At 44.5% G+C, this 16895-nt stretch overlaps 1 protein-coding gene across 1 annotated transcript in view; it reads left to right on the top strand.

The window, feature by feature from the left end:
• The window catches only part of SNTB1 (syntrophin beta 1), a 210963-nt gene that overhangs the window by 182012 nt on the left and 12056 nt on the right, over window positions 1–16895 (top strand). The window lies entirely within an intron of this gene.

Raw genomic sequence — 16895 nt, 5'->3', positions numbered from 1 at the left:
TGCAGATCTACTGTCTTGTGCAGCATGGTCATCTTCCCTCCACCACCCTGTAGATGTTTAGAGAAAGGCTTTTGGAAAGCAAACAAAAAGCGAGGAGAACGACCCGTCCCTTCGCCGGAATCCCGCAATCACACGGGGGAGCCGCAGTCCTTGTGTGGCTCCAGGTTATGGAGCTGGGCTCCCTGCAGACGAAGGCAGAAACTCATTCTATCCTTGCGGACAAAGCTGGCTGTTTGAGATGAGAGGCTGGGCTGAAGCTGTTCGCTTCCCGCAGAGAACTCCCTGCCAGAGGTGGTAGAAGTCAAAGGGAAACTCTGGATCTTTCCATTACTTAAGTTACTCCGGTCTTCCACTGGCAGCTTCCCAGTCACATATTGAAGTTCATCAAGTGACTCATTTACTTGCTCTGTGTTCCATACAGTCACATAATGGCAGTGTGTCCTGCATATATGAGCACTTAGGCTCATGGCCTATCTAGTAGCATGATTTGTCTTTGAGTGCATTTTTCTTTTTTCTTTTTTTTTAAGATTTTATTCATTTGACAGAGAGAGAGAGGCAGAGGGAGAAGCAGGCTCCCCACTGAGCAAGGAGCCCGATGTGGGGCTCGATCCCAGGACTCTAGGATCATGACCCGAGCCAAAGGCAGATGCTTAACTGACTGAGCCACCCAGGTGCCCCTGAGCTCATTTTTCTAAAGAAGGGGACTCATGACTGTTTAAAATTTCTTTTTAAAACCTTTTGTTAAAGTAGGATTTATAGGGGTGGCTGGGTGGCTCAGAGGGTTAAGCATCCAACTTTGGTTGTGGCTCAGGTCATGATCTCAGGGCCGTGGGATCAAGCCCCAAGTTGAGCCCCTCATCGAGTCCCTTGTCAGGCTTCGAGCTCAACGCAGAGTCTGCTGGAGATTATCTCCCTCTCCCTCCCGCTCTGCTCTTCTCCCTGCTTATGCGTGCTCTCTCTCTAAAATAAAGTCTTTTTTAAAAAGTGTGATTTATAAATAGTAATGCACACAAATCTTAAATGTACAGTTCACTTAGTTTTTATTTACAGATATAGAGCCACATCGTCTAAAATTTTATTATAGGGTGTCTACAGATTAATCATGCTGAGTGACATTATCAAGAAGGCCATGGTGGTACTATTTGCAGATAGGCCCAGGTGCTAATCAGTCAGTGGCTGACCTTCGTGGAGGGAGCCTAGATCAGGGCCTGGTGCTTTACTTAGATTCTATCCGATTTTGCAAAACTTGCCAATTTAAGAATCACCTGGCTGTTTACTAAAGAGGCGGGTCCTGAGGACCCTGCCCTGGAGATTCTGGCTCAGAAGGCCAGGGTCCCGGAATCAGGAGTATGTGTTCTCCACAAGCATCAGGCAGATGTCGTCCTCAGGGTGACCGCATTTAACCCTTACAACCCTATGAGGTGTAGGTTTTATTCCTGTTTCACAGATAAGTAAACTGAGGAACTAAGAGTATAAATCATAAGCTAGTAAGAGATAGACCTGAGATTCTGAGCGTACCTTTTTTTTTTTTAAAGAGGTTATTTATTTATTTGACACAGAGAGTGAAAGAGAGAGCAGGAGCAGGGGGAGGGGCAGAGGGAGAAGTAGGTTCCCCGCTGAGCAGGGAGCCTGACTCAGGGCTCGATCCCAGGACCCCTGGACCATGACCGGAGCTGAAGGCACAGCTCACCTTTTTTAACTTCTGCTCTCTGCAGCCCCCCGAAAGAGCACGTTCTTATTCCCTGGAGTTTTAGTGGCTCTTGGAATTTGCTGAGTAGAGCATATAGATCTTTGCTTTGCTCTCCTGACAACTTAATCATGCAATAGGCAGCCACCCAGATTCCATGACAAAGTGAGGACAGGGCTGTGGGTGCCATCAGAGGCCTAGAGTTTCTACCCATGGCTTCGACCCAGAGTTCTCAAAACAGGCATGAGCACCACCTGGGAACTTGTTAGACATGCAGATTCTCCGCAACTGCGCCCCCCCCCCCCCCCAGCTCTAGGCCAGTGGAATCAGGCACTGGAGGTGGGCCCCGCCTCTGTCTGAATTTACAAGCTCTCTGGGTGTTTCTCATTGAGGCCACAGTTTGAGAACCTCTGGTTTGGGACTCTGCTCTGCTGCCAGGGTTCACGGTCAGAGGGAAACACCACAGACTTGGATCTTCCATCCCTGCAGTTCTTCAGAAGCACTGTTTTGCCTCATGTAGTGACGCAATGAATTCGTTCAAAGGCTATCCTGGATCCAGTGGTCGTGGAGTCATCAGAAGCTCCCAAAAATGTGCTGTTTGCCTGCCCTGCTTTTTCACTTAACACGACCTTATAGGAATCTTCCACTGATGTTTTGTACTCTACCTTAGCTTTATTTTACTGCCTGAAAAGCGTTCCATTGCATGGATGCTCCGGGGCATAGATTCTGGAAACTTACAGCATGGCTCCAAATCCCAGCTACTTACCAGCTTCGGAAACTTAGGTAAATTTTGTAATCTCTTACTGCCTCGTGTCCCTCATCTGTAATGGGCATAATATTGGTACCTACCTGATAAGGTGGTTATAAGGTTACGTTAGATAACGTAAAGTGCGTAGGGTAGTGCTTGACGCGTGGTAAGTGCTAAATAAGTTTAGTTATTTTTACTCTTATTTTTTAACCTTTTCTCTGCTTGGGGGTTTAATAGTATGTTGGCCACATTTGAAAAACAACTTCATCACACTGAAAACTTGTGAGCAACTGAAACCCATAGGTTATCTTTTTTTTTTTTTTAATTTTATTTATTTATTTGAGAGGGAGAATGAGAGACAGAGAGCATGAAAGGGAGGAGGGTCAGAGGGAGAAGCAGAGAGAATGAGAGACAGAGAGCACATGAGAGGGGGGAGAGTCAGAGGGAGAAGCAGGCTCCCCGCCGAACAGGGAGCCCGATGCAGGACTCGATCTCGGGACTCCAGGATCATGACCTGAGCCGAAGGCAGTCACTTAACCAACTGAGCCACCCAGGCGCCCCTGAAACCCACAGGTTATCATTGGAGCACCTTGGGAGAAATCTTTTAAAGCCCAGCCTGTCAGCAAAACAAATAAAAATAAATAAGTAAAGAGAAAGCCTAAAAAACCATCTCCTTAAAAAATAAAAACAACAACTGAATTTGCTGGTGGAGAAGAAAGATCACAGTATTGGATTCGACAGCCCGGGGTTCACATCCCAGGTTTGCCCAGTCAAGCCCCATAGTTTACAGGCTGTGTGACCTTGAGCAAATCATGTCACCTCTCAGAACCTGTTTTCCTCACCTGAAAACTCGGATCAGAATGTCTACTGCGGAGTGATTATGAAAATGACAGAAGGACGACTGTGTCAGTCAGCTCGGGATAGCTGAAGCAACAGGTAATTCTGTTTTCACAATTCCGGAGGCTGATGAGTCTAAGAGCACAGTGCCAGGGTGGTTGGTTTCTTGGGTTCTAGGTGGCTGCCATCTTGCCGTGTGCTTATATGACTTCTTCTTTGTGTGTGTGTGGGGAGGATGAGCCCTGGAGCTGGGCCCCACCCTTACATGACTGCCTTTAACCTTCATGACCACCTTGTTGGCCCTGTCTCTAAATACAGATGCATCGAGGGGTAGGGCCTCAACCTCTGAACCGACGGGGTGACAGTGGGGCCGGATTCGATCCATGACCATGGCAGAAGGACAGCCTTACTTAGCATCCCGACTGGCACGCAGCAGGTCTGGGCGATGGCCAGCCCCCTTCCCTTCACCTGAGCAGGGCTGGGCAGCATCGTTCAGACTGTCAGAGACTGTCTTTTGTCTTGTGCAAGAACAGGCAGGGCCAGAGTTAGTGGGAGGCAGGGTTCTCCGAAAATCGAGCTCCTCCCTCAGACAGTTCAGAGTTGATTTGTTTAGGGTTGGTTGGTTGGTTTGGGTAGCCCCAGGCACATCTACTTTATATTTTTCTGGAAGATGAAAATTTGATTGTGTTTCACAGCAGTGACACCAGCCGCTCGAAGCATGTGCTTGGTGTCGGCCCCCCACGTGGAGAAGTTTCTGGGCCTTGGCCTCGGCCACCGACAAACATGGATGGCGCCTTTGTGCTTCAGTCGTGCAGTTATTTATGGCGGTGCGCTCATACTTTTAGCTGTTCTCATCCCTCAGCTTTTAGGAGTCCTTGGGAAAACATTTTTTTTTTTTCTCCGCTTAGCCAAAGCTTATTTGAAGTTGCTGAACATTAAAAAAAAAAAAAAAAAAGGTCACTCTTGCCCATATGGAGGAAGTGGTTTTTTTTTTTGTTTTTTTTTTTGTCACCGTCATTATAATTGGTGAGTGAGATAGGCCTACAGAGAGTGAGGATTAAGGTCGCAGTCTTTCTGAAATTCTAGAGGAGATGTAACCCCGAAATTCTGCACGCCCAGTCCCAGTGGTCGGCGAAAGCCCGGGATGCACAGAGCTTGCAAACGGAGGGATGCTTCTCTGAGCCCGGTTCCCCCGCCTGTGGGCCCCGGGGGAAGGCTTGGGGTCCCTGGAGACCAGGAACTGAGGAATGTGCCCTTGGCTCTTTTGACTCCACGGGGAGCCCAAAGATGCTGGCATTTCGATTAAACATGTTGGGTAATCTTTGGTGCCTAAGGAACTAACCTGTTTCTGAGTGCTGAACGTAGTTGCTCCCTGAGGCCAGCCTCGAAAAGCTTAGGAATGCTTTCCACTGGGGAAGTTTGGCTAATTGTGTGTGTTAGACATTGAATTACAGTCAGCCTGTGGTTTTCACGCTAAGCCTCGGAGACCTCCTCACTGTTAGGGAATGTGAGCGTGTGCCATGGGCATTCCCTAGGGTAGCACGAGAGGATCTGCAGGCCCGTGGATCCATACTCTGTCAGACTGAGAAGTCTGCCTTCCAAATCCACCCATCCCGTTTGGCCCGGTGATCCCAGTGTTCACACCAACTGCTGGCCTCTTGTCCTCCCTCCTATTAATCCAGCAGCTCCTTGGAGTTGGATGGGAGATGAGCAGGGGAGATGAGTGGGGAGACTGCAACCCCTCAGCTCACACCAGAGGAGGTCCGCGGACTTTGGAGTCAGACAGACCAGGAGTTGGATCCTGAGACCTCGACTTGCAGTGTAATCTTGGGCAAAACATCAGTTTCTCTGAACCCAAGTCTCCTCATCTTTATGAAGGGCAATCATTTCTTCTGCTTCATACAGTTATCGATAGGACCAATGAAGACAGTACATGTAAGTGTTTAGCCTATGACTGAGACCCAATAAGTGATTGATAAATGTTAGCAATTGTTGAGATCGGGAAAATGAGTGAAATTAATGTATGAATAACTAGTAAGTAATTAGACAGATTTGATCCCACAGGTAATACCGCATTTGTCAGGGACTCGTATAGTGTCTTAAAGTCGTTGAGATAGAAGGACTGGGCTGAGGAAGAGTTTGTTGCTTTGTTTGTAGGGAGAGGGAAGTGGGGAGACTGGAACCCCTCAGCTCCCCCCAGAAAACTAGTTCTGAATGATACTTGTAACAACACTGCAGGCCTATTGATGGCTTCTTCCTTGGAGCACGGATGTCCAGTTCAATTGAGGAAATGTTTAACAGTCCCTTGTGAGGGGCCAGCATTGTACCAAGTGCTGAGGGTAGGGGGATTTTTAAAAAGTGCAAAATGTGAGAGCTAAAAGCCAAGTGTTATAAAAGATAATTGTTTAGGTTATTCACTCGTGGTTTCGTTTTCCTGGTAAAAGAGTACAGATTTTAATTGTCATTACCTTCCATGGAGAAGTTCTTGAAGATTTTTTTTTAAAGATTTTATTTATTTATTTGACAGAGCGAGAGAGCACAAGCAGGGGGAGTGGGAGAGGGAGAAGCAGGCTCCCCGCTGAGCAGGGGGCTTGATCCCAGGACCCAGGGATCATGACCTGAGCCAAAGGCAGACGCTTAACCAACTGAGCCACCCAGGCACCCCATCTTGAAGATCTTTTTATAATACATATTCTTTACTCATGGTGATAGATGTTGAACTAAGTAAAATATGGGTGGGATGAGGGAATATGGAAGAGATAACCAGAAAACTCAAAGAATATATTTAAAAATTAAAGTTCTAAGATCGCGGGACGCCTACATGGCTCCATCAGTTAAGCATCTGCCTTCGGCTCAGGTCATGATCCTAGAGTCCTGGGATCGAGTCCCGTATCGGGCTCCTTGCTCAGCGGGGAGCCTGCCTCTCCCTCTCCTCCTGCTCCCCCTGCTTGTGATCCCTCTCTCTCTGTCGAGTAAATAAATAAAATCTTAAAAAAAAAAAAAGTTCAAAGATCGCTAAATGATAAAAAGACTATTAACTTAAAAGGAAAACTTTCCAGTACATTGGACTGTCATGATGTGAGAATATCCATCAGATGGTAAGCCTTGGTCATCTCTAGACATGGCAAGTGTGTGGGTGTGTGGGTGAATGAAATCCGTGGGTGACCTGAAGAGCTCATTATTCTCTCTCACTATAATTTCCTTTCCACCCGTAGTTGATAAGCTGGCGTGTGGCCCCTTTTCCTGGTATAGTGGGCTTGTTAGTGACCTACCCCTCACTTGCCTAGACAACCTGTTGGCTGCTGGGCCCCATTAGGGTGGCCAGTGTTCAAGAGCACCGGAACCATTTAAGGGATCTGACCAGTTGTTCCAGTTGTTTTCCTTTCTTTTCTTTTTGTGTGTGTGTGTGTGTGTGTGCGTGGCTTGCATTGTGGCATCTGCTGGGAGATGCTAATTACAGCAATTAAGTAAAATGAGACTGTAATATTGCTTAGCAACCCAGTTACCTAACGTGTAATTTTACTAATTTGGCAGAATCTGTGTGCTGCAACTGTTTTTGTTTTAATTAAGGATATTAATAATAATGTTTTTGTATGGAACATTTTATGCAACATTCTCTAACACCTATCCAGAATTAAATTAGTGCATGAACATCCTTTGTGAGATGGGTTTTTTGTTTTTGTTTTTCTCAAAACCAGGCAGGCAGAGGGGCATATGTGAGGATGCGGAAACTGTGGGCAGTCTAGTACCTTGGTTATTGGTAGAGATACATTTTGCCTGGCCTCCTGAGGGAATGAGGGGATTTCTTACTGCCAAGTTCGCCCACGTCAGACAAAGAATTTGACCTGCAAGTGGGCTTATCCCATAGCCACACTGAGCCTTGTGGAATCCACCTTGAGAGCCACTTTGGACAGTAGAAGTAATTTGAAAACATTTCACCCTTTGTTTTTATCTGGGTGAGGGACCCATTTATAGACAAGTCTTTAAATGTAGGTAGCCTGGATCCATGCTGACCATGAATGTGAAATCTTAAGGACTCACTTTTTTGACAAAATGGTCACCTTCTACTCCCAGACCAAAAAAGAAGGTAACTCTGACTCCCTAAACGACCAAGTCACTGCTGAAAACACTAGTTGCTAAAGATGGATTTGAAGGAAGAAACAGGAAATGGATGTTAGGCTAATCCCATAGAACATCTCATCCCCATTACCTTTCCAGATCACTTTTCGCCAGGAAATGAGCATTTAGTGGATGTAAACCCAAGTTCTTTGGATCTAGCATTAGCTACTGTTTCATGTGGATGGAAGACCCAGGGTGGGAGAGAAGTCGTAGTATCTCATAGCAAGTCATTCATCACAAACTTCTTGGAAAAGAGTCCTCCTTGTATTCTGGCTATTCATTCAGTCATTCATTTCACAAATATTTACTGAGTGCTTGCCATGGGCCTGGAATTGTTCTAGGTTGTACACATACAACAGGGAACAATCAAATAAAAAGTCCTGCCCTGATCAAACTAATGATAACAGTTGCTCATCCTATATATTCTGTTCCAGGTGCTGTTCCACGCAGTATTCACATAACTCATTTCATCCTTAGTAACAACACAATGAGGTAGGCATACGGCTATCCCCAGTTTGCTTTTCAGGAATCTGAGGCATGGAGGATTTAAGTAGCTTATCAAGGTCACCCAGTTGGCAAAGAGCTCAGTTGGGCTATCCGACTCTGCTCTGTCCCCTCACATCCAAGGCTTCATTCTCCTGCCCCACTCAGGTTATATGGGCCTTTCAGTGGTTCACTTACTCATACACCCAGATAATAGGAAATGTAGAGTCTTGCTAGAGTTTGTGGCTTTGCTTCCAACCATGGGAATGTGCGTTTGAATTCTATAACCAGGGACCAAAGCATGTCCTTGGGCTTCTCACGCAGTTTCATATAAAACTTAGAAACTGGGTGTGAATTGCAGCTTGAAAGCCTGTCCCAGGGTGCCAGTATTTTCTTCCCACTGGGTAAGAAAGATATCTTCTCTTGGGAGACAGCATTCTCTTGGTTGCTGTCACTTAGTCCTGCCACAGATAAGAGATAGATGGCCATATTTTTAAGTCTACACAAATAGCTTAAAATATAAAATAATTGAAACATAAATAATAGCTATTTCAGAGTCCCCCTTGAGACTGCAGATCACAAAAGATCTTTGGGAAGAATCTTGGGAGGAATGTCAAAAGGCTGTTCCTTGTTGAATGGGACAAACTCTGGCAGATGCATTCTCTCCTGATGCCCTACTTTTCTAAATGTGCACATGATAACTTTTTAAAAAATCTTAATGTCCAGCTGACATTCACCTGCTACTTAGTATCCAGAATCCAGCTATGGTGATGTGTTCCCAAATATGGGCTGCAAATGAAGAGCCCACGAGGGGGCCTTTTCACTGCCCCATGTTTCGTAGCATTTCAGAACAGGTCAGGGGTGTGTGTGTGTGTGTACTTTCCTTTGCAAAATTGAACTAATTTTTTTTTTTTTAAGGTTGTATTTATTTGAGAGAGAGAGAGAGCATGAACGGGAGGAGAGACAGAGAGCGAGAGGCAGACTTCCCTGCTGAGTAGGGAGCCCGATGTGGGTCTCAATCCCAGGACCCTGGGATCATGACCTGGGCTGAAGGCAGATGCTTAACTGACTGAGCCACCCAGGTGCCCCTGAACTCATATTTTTAAAACATTTTGGAAAATTTGTATTCATGCATTTATTCAGCCAACAGAATCAGTGAGAGATGCAACGAGTCTCCTTCTCTGAAGAACATCAGGATCTAGTAAGGGAGATGAGGTTGAAATCTTAAATGCTGTGTAGGAGTCTGGAGAAGGGGTGCCTGCCTCGAGGAGATCCTGCTATACTTGGTCTTGAGCTCCAGCAGATGCTGTGCTGCCAACAGCCAGTTTGTTTCCCCCCAGTATTATTACCAAGGAGCCCTCAACTTTGATCCATGAGCAACACAGGACCTTATGGAGTGGTGCCCGGGAACCATTCCTGGCTGCCATTGTAGGCAGCCTCAGCCTTGCTGGAAGAGCTCCTTCCTCACCTTAGATCCCCGGAAGCAAATTTTCTGCTCCAAATGGGGTTCTTCCTAGATGGACCAAGGTTCAGGGATGGTGTTGATCAAACCGTAGACTTTCAAGGTGAGAACTCTCTCTACAGTCTCTGGGAAGTCACTGCCCAGCCTTTGCTTGAGCACTTCCCCAGACATGGGGGACATTGGTGGCTGCCCCCTCCCCACTCCCATTCCTCACACAATGTCTTCTCTTTTCCAGACCCAGTATCTCCAAGCAACGTTCCTTCTGAAACAGTTTTGGGTACTTTGCTGTTTTGATCATTGTCTTCTAGCATCATGATATTGTATGGAGCTGTATTTCAGTATCACTGGTTTCCTTTGAAATTCTCTTGACTTTATAATTTATACACATTATTCAGAATAGGGATCCGCAGGCTTCATTACACTGCCGAACGGATGCACGGCACAGAAGGATGAAGAAGCCCTTTCCGAAAACTTGGTGCCTAGGACCGAATGCTGTGTCTTAGGCGTGGTCTGATCAGTACAGGGCAACGCAGGACCAGCACCTGCTTTCATTCCATTAATTCATCTTAAATTCGCGTTAGTGCTCTGAGTCGAGTCAGCCACCAGGTAATTTCCAATGGTGCTTCTACACCGAGTCTCCCCCATTCTCACTTTGTTGGTGTTGCTTGTTTGGGGCTCTAACTGCAGTACTTAGCAATCTTATGTCTTGATTCTGTATTTCTTCTTCTTACCAGCTTTGGGTCATCTGCTCATGCTCTGCTTCCATTCCTAAATCGGTTGACCCTTCATGTCTCTGGCCACTTAACCAAGGGCTCCTCTAACTGATAAGCGTGGTACCCAACACTTTTTCCTTTTAAGTCCAAATGAATATTAAAGGGAACTGTCAATACGTTTTTTCTGAATATTCACTTCATCTATTCCTTTTCTAGTAATCTGGTTTCTGGATAAAACAGTTGATGTAAGGAAGCCACAGAGGCCCTCGTGAACTCCTATTTCCTCTTTTCCAAAGTAAAAAAAAAAAGGTTACTTGAAAAAAATCCATTACTGAATTTGGCCTGGGAACAAGGTCAAAGAATCTACTTTATTCTGTGTTCTGAAAATCAGGATATAATTTTCACTTTTCCAGTCTTGGAACCTCTGACTTGTTCTCCCTGATTTCCCAAAGATCCCCCACCCCCACCCCACCCCGAGTTTCACTTCTGTAGCCTCTAAGCCCTTCTGGTACGTTGGTGTGTAATTTTCCCAGCAAGGACTTGAGTTCATTTAAAGCATCTGGCTGCTCTCTTCCAAATGCCATCCCCTTCTCGGCTTCCACTGCACTTTACTCAGGCTCACATCTCAAAAACATTCTTTTCATTAAAGCAGCAAAGCAAGAAGTTTCAAGTCATCTTCTCTCAGCCATCCATCAATATCACTTTTGGCCTGGAGAGGCCAGCTGCCTCTTCCTTATCTTCGCACACCACAGACATCTAAACATAGCCACTCATGTCATCTTTGCCACTGTTAGGAAAACTCCCCTCGTGTGGACCCTCAATCTCCCATCTACATGACTGTTTCTTTTGCATAGTGGTTTGACTCCCAGTGAAAACATCCTGTCCTTTGCAATGGACGTGGCCCTTGTGGGTCCTGGTGTTACTTAATTTGGAACCCAGGTATTGGGTTCTTAAGATCTTAAGGAACTTAGGCAATATTGCTTCAGTTTATGTTGATCGGAGGTGCCTGGGAGCCCTGAGATGCTCAGTGAACAGTTGGACAATACGGTATCCAGTATTGTATAGCCGATTGGTTGGAGTTGGAAATAGGCCAATACAAATTCATGTCGAGAAAGATTTCACAGAACATTTATAAATGTAATCATGCCACTGTTTTTCTCTATCTCTTCCTTGTAGCTGCCACTCTTAACCCGGTGGCAGCCCACATAACTAAAAAGAGGTAAGAGAAAGGATCTTGGTCTTGTCAAGTGGCCTTGTCTCATTTTTGCAATGCCATGATTTATAAAACATCTCTGTTCGGACTTCTCAAGATGGCATCTCTTTGTATTGTCTCCAGCTTACTACTATTGACAATTAAAAGCAATTAGCTGGAGATGCTATAAAGAATAAGGAAATCTATTATTTCCAACATCTTGATAGGAATGAAATGATAAAGATGTTGACAAATGTAGGGTTCCTCTTTGTCCTTGTGTCGGAATCCACTGCTCTTCATTGTTGATGGGACAGCTTTTACTCCAGGTTCTGGTTCACCCTCTGGAGAAAGACCTCCATAATAATCGGGCTGCCCCAATGAAGAGGAATAATTCTCCACCCGTCCATCTGACCCTGGTTCATCTCTTCTACTTGTCATCTGCCAGAGACTGGTTCTGACTTTCTTTCATATTCTAGGAGTGGGTCTCCCAAGAACAGGGGCAGAACCTGGAGTGAAGAGTTTGTGGTAATCGGAGGGAAGAGGGCATTTTTCCTGTTGAACTTGGGTCACATCTGTTCTACTCACCCGTGCCTAGCCTTGGCTTTGCATAGAGTAGGTGCTTTTATTAGTTGGCTAGGGCTGTCATAACAAAATACTGCAAAGCAGGTGGCATGTGCAACAGAAACTTATTTTCTCACAGTTCTGGAGACTAGGAGTCCAAGATCAAGGTGCCATCAGGGTTGGTTTCTAATGAGGGTTTCCTTCCTGGCTTATAGACAGCTGCCTTCTTGCTCTGTCCTCACCTGGCCTTTCCACTGTGTGTGTGTGTGGAGGGAGAGAGATCTCTGGCATCTCCTTCTTTTCTCGTAAGGGCGCCCTCCTATTGGTTGAGGCCCCACCCTTATGCCTTCACTTAAACTTTATTAGCTCATTATAGGCCCTGTTTCCAAATACAGTCAACACTTGGGGTCAGGGCTTCAACCTATGAATTTTAGGGGGACACAGTTTAGTCCATAACAGTGTTCCATAAATGTTGGTAGGATATATCAGTTGGCGAATGGCAAAATCTTTACTGATTGATTGAATGAATGAATGACTTAGTGACTTTTTTGGTGGTCATTTGAAGGTAGAGAGAAGACTTGAACAGAGCAGGAAGCTCCCCGAAGGCCCCTCATAGCACCCCCGAAAATCCAAAAGCGTTCTGTAACTTCAACTGGCAGGTCTCAGCGTCTCTTCTGTCTCATTTGCTGGAGGCCAGTTGGTTCCTGTAAGGGATTAATGAGGCCACAGATGTAGGTTTCATCCCACACAGCTCAGTTAGCTTCACGTTGAGAAAGACCATTCCACTACAGGTGTTAAGTCTGAAGAGCTAGACGAGGTCAATTTAGAATAACCCAGACATAAGCACATGTAAGAGGACATAGAGGAGCTCATCAGGTATTCCAATCCTGACTTGACACTAATGTTAAACAAACGACAGACAAAACATGTATGACACGCTGAGTCAGAATTGTAGGTATTTTTCAGTGGAATGGAAATTTTCAGTGGAATGGAAAATTTTAAGATAAAAAAAAATTAGAAGAAATGAAATCACCCATAAAATTACTTGACATTTTAATGGATTTGTTTCCAAGTTTTTCTCTTACATAGTTGAATTGCATGCTTAGAGATTTTCAATAGATCTATATACATTTCCCCACATTTGCCATGTGTGTTTATAAAATAATTTTCAAGGTCTGTGTAATACTCCACCCAGAGGAGTGTATCCATATGCATCGTGTGGATATTGGGTGTAGTTTACTTGATTTTTTTTTTTTTTAAGATTTACTTATTTATTTGAGGGGGTAGTATGGAGGGGCAGAGGGAGAAGGAGAGAGAAACCCAAGCAGACACCATGCTGAGTGGTGAGCCAGACGCAGGGCTCAGTCCCAGGACCCTGAGATCAGGACCTGAGCTGAAACCAAGAGTCTGATGTTTAACCAACTGAGCCATCTAGGTGCCCCTGTAGGTCACTCGATTTTCATCTGGAAAAGTATCTTTTTGTTACCAATATGCACAGTAGGTAGTGCAAAAGACAATTTGCTTTATCTGATTGTTTACATACAGCTCTGCACGTTTCATTAACCAATACTGGTGTATTCAAAAGAATGCATTATTCAGCATGTCTGCTATTCTTCAGATAGCAAATCAATTTGTTCTTTTTTTTAAAAAAATTTTTTTTTAAAGATTTTTTTTTTTTTTTATTCATGAGAGACAGAGCGAGAGAGAAAGGCAGAGGGAGAAGCAGGCTCCCAAGGAGCAGGGAGCCCGATGTGGGACTCGATCCCAGGACCCTGAGATCATGACCTGAGCCGAAGGCAGACGCTTAACCATCTGAGCCACCCAGGCGCCCAATTTGTTCTTTAATAGAGATACTAGATAATTCATGCTTGATTAGTGGAAAAATCAATTTCTCCTCTTCCTTTTTCTGTTCAACGAATGAAATTTGGTGATGAGACGAATAACAAAGTACAGCAGTAGTCCTCCCTCCAAAGGCTCTTTTCTCATCGTTACTTCCTGTAACTCCCCGAGTTTCCCCATGAAGGACTCCCTGTGCCCCGTATCCATCAGCTAGATCCAGGCCTTTCTCACACCTTGTTACACTTGGTTAATAATTTCATTCCCTATACCCAGATCTGCCAACTGCAAGTTTTCCAACAAATTGCATTTTCCAGTTATTATTGGCTTCAATTTTATAGTCTCTCTGGAGAAGAATTAATATTGGTAGGAAATTCACAAACAAGTGACACTCCCCACGAGGATGGTACATCTTTTTCTCCCTTTGCCTGTGCCTCTGTGTTACATTTCCCCTGGCCCTGGATTGTGACAGAGTGGATGTTCCCTTGGTGGAAACTTAGGGATGGAAAGTGAGAACATGTCAGGCTAGGGAAAGCATAACGGAACTAGTGTTTACGGAAGGCTTCTTATGATCACTAAGCACTGGATGAAGTGCTTTATGTAGCTTATTATATTGAATCCCAAGCATAGGAGGCAGCAATTGCATTTTTAAAATAAGGAATCTGAGGGTAGAGGCACTAAGAGCTATGGAAAGGGTATGGGAATGGTATTTAGTACAAACCATAAGCTAGGTCTGTGCTGAACGTGGAGAGTTTACAGTATTATTATTAATATTATTATTTCATAGATTTCATAGATTATTTCAATTATTTAAGTAATCTCTACACCCCACGTGAGGCTTGATCTCACCACCCTGAGATCAAGAGTCACCTGCTCTTCCGACTGAGCCAGCCACGCACCCCCAACTGATACAGATTTTAAGATTTTAAAAAGGAAGAGGTTAGGTGTATTTCCTGAAGCAACTAAAATGTAAACACCTTCGAGTATAAAAACAATTTTTGAGCAACTAAGAAAATAATATAAACTCTCGGTTTTTTATACGTACCTTTTCTTAATGATTTTTTACCTGACCCTCAATCCCTTTAAAACCCATGGCAGGCTTTTGAGAAATGCTTTGTTTTTCCTTTAGCCTCACCTAGATTTTTAAACCCAGGTCAGCACACTCTCCCAGATTCTTCTCTCAGTGAGATTCATGGAACTCCTCTTTTATTATTATTTTTTATTGAGGTATAATTGATAAAATTTAAAATGCACAATACACAATACAGTCATTTCATATACATATACATCATGAAATGATTTACCACAATCAAGTTAATTAATACACCTATCACCTCACCTAGTTACTTTTTGGGCATGTGTGTGTGGGGGGGGGATGTTTAGATCTACTCTCTTAGCAAATTTCAAGTATACAATACAGTATTATTAAGTGTAGTCACCATGCTGTACATTAGATCCTCAAAACTTATTCATCTTATAACTAAAAGTTTTAAAAGTTTGTACCCTTTGACCAACATCTCCCCATTTTTCCCACCTTCTAGCCCCAAGCAACCATCATTCTGCTCTGTTTCTATGAGTTTGACTTTTTTCAGATTCCATATATGAATGGGACCAGCCAGTATTGTCTTTCTCCGTCTGGCTTATTTTACTTAGCCATAATGCCCTCCAGGCTCATCCATGTTGTTGCAGATGGCAGGATTTCCTTCTTTTAAAGATTTTATTTATTTATTTATTTGAGAGAGAGAGAGAGAGAGAAACAGCATGAGAGGGGAGAGGGTCAGAGGGAGAAGCAGGCTCCCCGCCGAGCCGGGAGCCCGATGCGGGACTCGATCCCAGGATGCCGGGACCCGATCCCAGGATGCCGGGACCATGACCTGAGCCGAAGGCAGTCGCTTAACCAACTGAGCCACCCAGGCGCCCAGGATTTCCTTCTTTTAAGGCTGAATAATATTCCTGTGTGTGTGTGTGTGTGTGTGCGCGTGCGTGCATGTGCGCACATACCACATTTTCTTTATCCACTTATCCATCAATGGACATGTAGGTTGTTTCTATATCTTGGCTATTGTGAATAGTGCTGCAAAGAACATGGGGTTGTAGATATTCTCTTTGAGATACTGATTTTGCTTCCTTCAGACATATTCTCAGAGGTGGAATTGGTAGATCTGGTAGTTCTAGTTTTAATTTTTTTTGCACAACCTCCATACTGTTTTCCATAATGGCTGCACCAATTTACATGCCCACCAACAGTATGCAGGGGTTCCCTTTTCTCCACATTCTTGGAAACATTCATTATCTCTTGGAAACTTCGCTATCTTCAAAGAATTTTACACCCAAAAAGTTTTTCAACGAACCTTTTTCTTCAAGTCAGCATTGCAAACCACCCCTCCCCCAATACCAGCTTTGTGGGTAAAAGAAATCTCCTCAAAGTTATACAACAAGCTCGTTGCTAGAAATTCAACAGAGTGCGATGTTTTAGTTCACCAGTAATTTTACTCTATAATATTTAAGCTTATGAGAGAAAATAAGCTTTTGCATTTCCTTTGTGCAATTTTTAATCTGGAGGGAATAAGCCCCTTGCCTAAGAAAGTACCTCTCCCGTGCACCAAGGTGAATAGACACCTGGCATTTCTCTAGCAAATGGTAGTATTTCTTTCTATATTAAAAGATAAGGCTGGAAATGCAAATATCCTGGGGAGAAGTAACATTTACTAAATTATACTCGCGCTATCCTGCAAATTATTGATAGGAGCATTTCTCCCCAATGGGGGTTGAGATATCAAGGAGCAGGAGAGAACAGGAGAGATCCAGGGGTTTAAAGGGGACACGTGAGAAGTAGGAGCCTGTGCGTGCTCAGAAGGTAGCACTCAGAATCTGAGAGTCCTCATTTTTTCCATCTGGCCTTTCGGAAAATATGTACTATGGGAGTCACATTTTATGCTGAGCATGTGTTTTAAAGTCAGTGTGAACATCGTGTGGTAAAAAAATCACTCTCGGAAATCCCTGAAATCTCCCATAAAGTGCAATTCTCTTCCAGTTCTCAGGAAGCCTGGCATGGCTAGCTCTTCCTGGGCTTTAACACAAGGGCACAGATTGCTGCTGCTTCATTGAGTCTCCTGGTGGTTTTGCTTGCACGGGGAGGCTGTGTGCTCGACGGACACGTGCCCAGAAGGACATTCGTTGCAGCCAGATGCTCCAAACTACAAGAAACACGGGGGAATGCAGCCTAACGCAGGGAACAGTGTCATGCTCACCCTGGG

This window comes from Leptonychotes weddellii, chromosome 4 (genome assembly GCF_054177405.1).
Source record: "Leptonychotes weddellii isolate Sample4059 chromosome 4, ASM5417740v2, whole genome shotgun sequence".
Classification (NCBI taxonomy): Eukaryota; Metazoa; Chordata; class Mammalia; order Carnivora; family Phocidae; genus Leptonychotes; species Leptonychotes weddellii.
The sequence above is the reverse complement of the archived record's forward strand: the minus strand, read 5'-3'. Positions and strand labels throughout refer to the sequence as shown.